The sequence below is a fragment of the Pinus tabuliformis genome, chromosome Q (assembly GCF_031772625.1).
Source record: "Pinus tabuliformis cultivar Carrire ecotype Pingquan chromosome Q, CPIR1, whole genome shotgun sequence".
In the NCBI taxonomy this organism is placed as follows: Eukaryota; Viridiplantae; Streptophyta; class Pinopsida; order Pinales; family Pinaceae; genus Pinus; species Pinus tabuliformis.
The window spans coordinates 381,190,495-381,199,208 of NC_142296.1; the positions used below are offsets into that span (position 1 = coordinate 381,190,495).

Sequence of the window (8,714 nt, forward strand, 5' to 3'; positions counted from 1 at the left end):
CATTCCTATATACTGCTTTAGCAGCATGTTCCAGTAGCAATTTTTTTTTTTTTAATACAAAAATTCTCATTACAAAAAAAAAATCCAATATAAATAAAATTTAAAAAAAATACATCTATAAACCCTATTTTTGATCTCCTGATAAATACATCCCAAATTAGATTCACATGTATCTATTGATAAATAGATACCAAATTAGATTCACATGTATCTATTGAAACATTCTGATAAACAAACTTGGAAAACAAACAGCGTTAAGCAGACAACTCACTTCTACGAGCACGAAGTACACATCTTATAGAATATCTCGCTTCTACGAGCACAAAGTACAAATTTCAAAAACACACAAATGTGAAAATCAATATGCAGTTTGCAGTGTACATTTGTTGGAAAACTCCACTTATAACATGTATGATAACGGATTTCTTCTTCCTGCAACAGAATTTTAGAAAATTGAGCTCAAACAATGTGTAACTTCACATTCATCAGAAGTCGCAACAACCGAGTGGACATTTAAAATAGTGAGTAGATTGCTATCAAGTGGAATCCCAAACTAACTGCCATTGATTTGTTGAACATATTTCTCAATAAAAAAATTGCTTGATTAAAAGCCAGTTTCAGTCGAACCATAGTATGGGTAGCCTGGACCAGGACCTGCTCCACCACCTGCTGTGTGCAATCCTGATGGAAGCAGTTGTGGATCTTGGAGGGATGTTGCATATTTTTCATACTTGTTTGAGCTGTATGGTGTTGTGGAGCTTCGAACACCATATTGAGAAGCAGATGAAATTCTTCCGTATGTAGGTTGTGTTGCATATGGAGGCTGAGGTGCATATGCTAAAAGGCCTGATTGGATATGCTGAGAAACCAATTGGTGGTGATGCAGAGACTAGTACCTGTGGCCCTGGCCTATGATATGAGTTCAGGCTTGGATAGTCTGTTCCATAAGCTATCTGCATTTGTGGAGATACTGCAGCCTGTGATGATAGTTTCTCCTTCTAATCATCAGCCGCAAGTTTCACAGTAACAGTCCTTCCCTGCATGCCAAGCATAGAACATAGGTGTCAAGATCAACAACTGCCCTTCAACTAATATGACCAACATTATCCAGTACTAGCTATTACTTACATCAATGGTTTTGTTTGGTTCCTTAAGAGCCCGCTTTGTAGCCTCCACAGTCTTGAAAGTCACAAAAGAAAATCCTCTGTTGGTGACAAATACATACAGCGTTAACGAAGACAAATACAACCAAACGAGCTAGGCCTTGGAAAAACGTGCATAAATCTCTAACAGCAGAAGCATGTTAAACTGCCCATCATAAAGCAAACCGATGTATATTAGATTTGTAACCTGGATTTTTTGGTATTCTTATCATATGCAGCTGAACCTTCTTCTATCTCTCCATATTTGGAAAAAACTTCTAGAAGCTTATCATCGGCCGTGTCATATGAAAGACCACCAATGTAAAGTTTCCTTTGAGCCTGATCTGCACTTTGACCAGGACATGTGCTCACAACTGCCAGATTTCTTACAGTAATCCTCCCCTGTACAATAAACAATAATGGATATAAAAATTACCAAAAATAGGTGTTAAATAATGAATCAGAGTTGTTTGATGATCAATCTTCCACCCTATGTAACAATGGAGTACCATAGACTTTGAGAACTCTCAAGACTCAGACAAAACAACAATATATAAATGGAATACCACTTTTAGCAACAATAGTTGGATTGCTTTCATTTTTCTTCAAACAAATTTGAGGTTTTACAATGAGCCTTCCTTACAATTACCTTGTTTTTGGAGCGCTGCCAAAGTTCCTAGAGTAGTTACTTCTCACAAATGACAAAAATAATTAGCTTCGATTATCCCTTATGACAAAAATAATTAGCTTCGATTATCCCTTACATACTCCAGCAAACCCAAATTAAACCTTTGTTACAATTTCTTGTGGCAAACCTCACTGTCAGATTCTATGCAATTAACAAGCAGAATGAAATGCTAATGTGCCTTGTGATTCCTCTTGCCTTAATTGAAATGCTAATGTGTCTTGCAATTCCTCATGCCTTAATTGAAAAGACATGCAAGTATCAAGATTCAGGGGAGTTTGCTACGGTATAGGAAGACTGACAAGACATTTAACACTTTAGTTTATCACAACAATCACCTTGGATGCAACTATAATCTGCTTGGAGACCCAATACATTTATAGGACCTCTTAGTCTTTAATCAGAATAAAAAATGAAATTAATAAAACTCTAGTCAATGACTTCAATAAAAAAACGTAATTGAGAATCTTAATTTTTAAGAGGTTATTTCATTGGTTTAACATCTCTAATATGAATTTTCCAAGTTTGTTTTGGTTCTGATGAGAAGTTAATTATGTACCAATAGCGTTACAACAATGAACCTTATTTACAATTACCTTGTTTTGGAGCGTTGCCAAGGTTTCTAGAGTAGTTACTTCTTACAAATGAGAAAAATAATTAGATTCGATTATCCCTTACATACTCCAGCAAAACCAAATTAACCTTTGTTTAAATTTCTTGTTGTAAAACTCACTGCCAGATTCTAGGCAAATAACCAGCAGAATGAAATGCTAATTTGTCTTGCAATTCCTCTGCCTTAATTGAAAAGACATGCAAGTATCAAGATTCAGGGGAGCCTTAATTGAAAGGACATGCAGGTATCAAGATTAAGGGGTGTTTGATATCGTATAGGAAGATTGACAAGAGATTTAACACTTTAGTTTATCACAACAATCACCTTGGATGCCCGATATCCCTCTCAAAAATTGATGTTTATGGTCAAGAGTCTTAGATGGAGCCAATCAAGATAAAGGGTTCACTAAGAAGTGAGTATGCATATCTTTTGACAAGCTGTGAGTACCCTTAACTATATAGATCACTCGTTTGAATTATTCTCTTCATCATAACTCAAGAACTCTTTAATGGACATATGCATAATAACTGTCTTATATTATAAGATAAAGAGAATTAATCTCCCTGCCTATCCAAGCCAGAAGAGCCCTGTGGTCAGCACTTCTAATAGTCTTGCACAAGGAGCTCACCAAGAAAAAATCAGAAAATATATGCTCAATGTCCTGGTTTTGTCACACTGCAAGGCCATCCAGGAGGCCTGTCTCAGCTCACCTATCTTTGATGAAAAATGAGCATTGACATGACTTTGAGCTCAGAGCACACCAGGGAATACATAGAGTAGCAATTCTTTTCAGCCACCTGCTTTTTTAAGTCTTCCTTAATTGATAACTGAAGGTCTTTAACTAATGCACTAATAAAAAGCATGGGTATTATATAAGAAATGCGTCAACCATTATGGCACCACCTTTATTTCCAGCTTTATTTGCTTCATCTTAAGGCCAATTTGAAACTTGAATCTCACCTAAATAAAAGGCAGACATAATATCCATGTTGAGGGCTCATGTTTTTTGTGAGGCAATAATATCCCAGATAGAGGAGGCAAAAATATCCCAAATAGATTCCTCTAGGAATATCAATCTCCTCTGACAGAATCCTAAAGATCCATCCAAGATGATAGACCCACAAAAGAGGTCATTGTCACTCCTCTTCGATTTTATTGGGGAAACAAGCACTACATTTTGGTGCCGGATAGCTGCTAAAAGGCTACACAACTCATCAAATGTCTTTATGGCATAGCACATTTAATAAAGCTCCATTTGAGAGTTGGTTTGAAATCCAAAAAAATCTGTAGCAATTACTGAAGACAAAAGTTAAGTTGACCACCAGAGGAAGTTGTTGAAAAGTTGAAATAACTATGCATATAAGTTGCATATTCCCTCATTTTGGGGATGTGCCAGAGAAGATTTGTATAAAATATGCTGCAAATCCAAGGTCATTTCCCAGTGGTGAGCATATGATTTAGAAATTAGCCTAGATACTATTATGAAGCTGTAAGCTAGCTACCACCATTCATTTTCTCAGTCTAGCCGATATTTAACTCTCTTCTCGATAAATTGGTTGTGCCTTTGCTAATAGGTAAATGGATTATGGAACTAGGTAAGGTGAATCAGCTCAAATTTCAACTCAATCAATTGGTGGCTAAGCAACAGTAGGTGGATAAGGAACTCAATCTTTCAATGGCTCTCGATCCAACCATATGTTTCTTGGGTATAGGGCAAGAACCTCATCAACTTTTACTAGTAAAACCTGGTAATCAACCTCAAGAAAATGTTTGTTTACAGTCAGGAGACCATGGGAGGAGAGTTATTCACAATTATAGCTTACGAATGGATCTCAGGTGGTTTCTTTACAATCAGGAGACCATGGGAGGAGAGTTGTTCACTAGTATAGCTTATGAATGGACCTCGGGTGATGTGAGCTAGCTATAATGGGAGATTTGAGTTACCTACCAGCCTCATCACTTTTTCTGGTATAAGCTGCTAACCAATCCCAAGAAATGTTTATAGTTAGGAGACCGTGGGAGGAGAGATGCTCATTAGTATAACTAACAAATGGAGCTCAGCTGAAAGCTTCTCCCGAATAGTCAAGGGAGAATACTTCTCACATATAGTTAAGGCCTCAACAAGGCAATGTTACTTCTCACAAATGAGAAAAATAATTAGATTCAATTATCCCTTACATACTCCAGCAAAACAAAATTAACCTTTGTTGCAATTTCTTGTGGTAAACCTCACTGCCAGATTCTAGGCAAATAACCAGCAGAATGAAATGCTAATTTGTCTTGCAATTCCTCTGCCTTAATTGAAAAGACATGCAAGTATCAAGATTCAGGGGAGCCTTAATTGAAAAGACATGCAGGTATCAAGATTAAGGGGTGTTTGATATCGTATAGGAAGATTGACAAGACATTTAACACTTTAGTTTATCACAACAATCACCTGGGATGCCCGATATCCCTCTCAAAAATTGATGTTTATGGTTAAGAGTCTTAAATGGAGCTAGTCAACATAAAGGGTTCACTAAGAAGTGAGTATGCATATCTGTTGACAAGCTGTGAGTACCCTTAACTATATAGATCACTCGTTTGAATTATTCTCTTCATCATAACTCAAGAACTCTTTAATGGACATATGCATAATAACTGTCTTATATTATAAGATAAAGAGAATTAATCTCCCTGCCTACCCAAGCCAAAGAGCCCTGTGATCAGCACTTCTAATAAGCTTTTTACTTGTTGAAAAGGTGTAGACTGCCAATTCATCCAAAATCTATGGAATATAATTCCACAACGGGTGCAACTGCTAACTTAATGGTGGACTTACCTCTTATGGATCATCAAAAGAAAAGAACCATTAATGTGACCACTGGCAAAGCAGGCTGAACAAGTAACAAAAACAAATCAGGGTTGCCAACAAGAACCACCATCCAATGACACGAATAGGAAACCAGAGAAGAGAAACAATAACAAATAGTCTTGCACAAGGAGCTCACCAAGAAACAATCAGAAAATATATGCTCAATGTCCTGGTTTTGCCACACTGCAAGGCCATCCAAGAGGCCTGTCTCAGCTCACCTATCTTTGATGAAAAATGAGCATAGACATGACTTTGAGCTCAGAGCACACCAGGGAATACATACAACAGCAATTCTTTTCAGCCACCTGCTTTTTTAAGTCTGCCTTAATTGATAACTGAATGTCTTTAACTAATGCACTGATAAAAAGCATGGGTATTATATAAGAAATACGTCAACCATTATAGCACCACCTTTATTTCCAGCTTTATTTGCTTCATTTTAAGGCCAATTTCAAATTTGAATCTCACCTGAATAAAAGGCAGACATAATATCCATGTTGAGGGCTCATGTTTTCTGTGAGGCAATAATATCCCAGATAGAGGAGGCAATAATATCCCAGATAGATTCCTCTAGGAATATCAATTTCCTCTGACAGAATCCTAAAGATCCATCCAAGACGATAGACCCCCAAAAGAGGTCATTGTCACTCCTCTTCGATTTTATTGGGTAAATAAGCACTACATTTTGGTGCCAGATAGCTGCTAAAAGGCTACACAACTCATCAAATGTGTTTATAGCATAGCACATTTCATAAAGCTCCATTTGAGAGTTGGTTTGAAATCCATAAAAATCTGTAGCAATTACTGAAGACAAAAATTAAGTTGACCACCAGAGCAAGTTGTTGAAAAGTTGAAATAAATATGCATATAAGTTGCATATTCCCTCATTTTGGGGATGTACCAGAGCAAGATTTGTATAAAATATGCTGCAAATCCAACGTCATTTCCCAGTGGTGAGCATATGATTTAGAAATTAGCCTAGATACTATTATGAAGCTGTAAGCTAGCTACCACCATTCATTTTCTCAGTCTAGCCGATATTTAACTCTCTTCTCGATAAATTGACTGTGCCTTTGCTAATAGGAAAACGGATTATGGAACTGGGTAAGGTGAATCAGCTCAAATTTCAACTCAATCAATTGGTGGCTAAGCAACAGTAGGTGGATAAGGAACTCAATCTTTCAATGGCTCTCGATCCAACCATATGTTTCTTGGGTATAGGGCAAGAACCTCATGAACTTTCACTCGTAAAACCTGGTAATCAACCTCAAGAAAATGTTTGTTTACGGTCAGGAGACCATGGGAGGAGAGTTATTCACAAGTATAGCTTACAAATGGATCTCAGGTGGTTTCTTTACAGTTAAGAGACCATGGGAGGAGAGTTGTTCACTAGTATAGCTTATGAATGGACCTCGGGTGATGTGAGCTAGCTATAATGGGAGATGTGAGTTAGCTACCAACCTGCATTTGCTTAGTCTAACAAATATTTGACTCACTTCATTTCTTGGGTATAGGGCAAGGGCCTCATCACTTTTTCTGGTATAGGCTGCTAACCAATCTCAAGAAATGTTTATAGGAGACTGTGGGAGGAGAGATGTTCATTAGTATAACTAACAAATGGAGCTCAGCTGAAAGCTTCTCCCGAATAGTCAAGGGAGAATACTTCTCACATATAGTTAGGGCCTCAACAAGGCAATGTTACTTCTCGCAAATGAGAAAAATAATTAGATTTGATTATCCCTTACATACTCCAGCAAAACCAAATTAACCTTTGTTGCAATTTCTTGTGGTAAACCTCACTGCCAGATTCTAGGCAAATAACCAGCAGAATGAAATGCTAATTTGTCTTGCAATTCCTCTACCTTAATTGAAAAGACATGCAAGTATCAAGATTCAGGGGAGCCTTAATTGAAAAGACATGCAGGTATCAATATTAAGGGGTGTTTGATATCATATAGGAAGATTGACAAGAGATTTAACAATCACCTTGGATGCCCGATATCCCTCTCAAAAATGGATGTTTATGGTCAAGAGTCTTAGATGGAGCCAGTCAACATAAAGGGTTCACTAAGAAGTGAGTACCCTTAACTATATAGATCACTCGTTTGAATTATTCTCTTCATCATAACTCAAGAACTCTTTAATGGACATATGTAGAATAACTGTCTTATATTATAAGGTAAAGAGAATTAATCTCCCTGCCTACCCAAGCCAGAAGAGCCCTGTGGTCAGCACTTCTAATAAGCTTTCTACTTGTTGCAAAGGTGTAGACTGCCTATTCATCCAAAATCTATGGAATATAATTCCACAACAAGTGCAACTGCTACCTTAATGGTGGACTTACCTCTTATGTATCATCAGAAGCAAAGAACCATTAATGTGACCACTGGCAGAGCAGGCTGAACAAGTAACAAAACCAAATCAGGGTTGCCAACAAGACCGACCATCCAATGACACGAATAGGAAACCAGAGAAGAGAAACAATAACAAATAGTCTTGCACAAGGACCTCACCAAGAAACAATCAGAAAATATATGCTCAATGTCCTCGTTTTTCCACACTGCGAGGCCATCCAGGAGGCCTGTCTCAGCTCACCTATTTTTGATGAAAAATGAGCATAGACATGACTTGGAGCTCAGAGCAAACCAGGGAATAGAGGTAACCCATCTTAATATACTTGTCCATGAGGCTACCCACCCTCTTCAACCGACACCAGTAGAAAATGCGAGAAGTGGGCTCGGCGGTGCCCGTGGGAAATTTAGGTACAAAAACCATCACCTGATCCATGAACTTGCATTTGAAGATTCAAAATATAGTCGGCGGTCTCTTGAAAAAGTGTATGAACTTCCATTTTCTTGCCGCCAGGAACAATCTTCTGCAGAGTCCAGAGTCTTCTGTCAATGGCGCCATGATCTGGCCGCGGAGGTTCGGAGGATTGCTTCTGCTGCATCATTGTGATGGTATTTTTTTTTGTGCATGAGGCAGAGGTTCGGAGCTCGACTCCAGGCAGAACCCTTGTTTGCAGTGCGAGCCAAGCACATGTCAGCGGCGAAACGAATGGCTCGTTGGCAGTGCGTCCGTCCTACTCCCTCATTAATCGTTTAGTTTTGGATCAGTGTTGATCAACGATCACACTTCATTCAATCGTCTAACACCACAAATCCACGGTCAACAATAGGACACGGCGGCGGCTGGGGCAATTCAATTCAAAGGGAAACGCCTTACGGCGTAATTATAAACCCAATGTATATAAACCCTAAGATAAATATTATAAACATTAAAATAAAGATGATTAACCATCGTTTATTTTCATATTGAGATAATCCTTATCACCCAAGAGATTGATATTATAAACCCAAAGGAACAATAAACCCAAGGTATTAATACTAAAACCGCAAGGGATTATGAACCTAAGGGAAT

The 8,714-nt window shown here is 37.9% G+C and overlaps 1 pseudogene; it reads right to left on the reverse strand.

Moving 5' to 3' along the window:
• Window positions 1-604: 604 nt before the first annotated feature.
• LOC149219773 (uncharacterized) lies at window positions 605-8,247 on the reverse strand (annotated as a pseudogene).
• Between the last annotated feature and the right edge of the window lie 467 nt (window positions 8,248-8,714).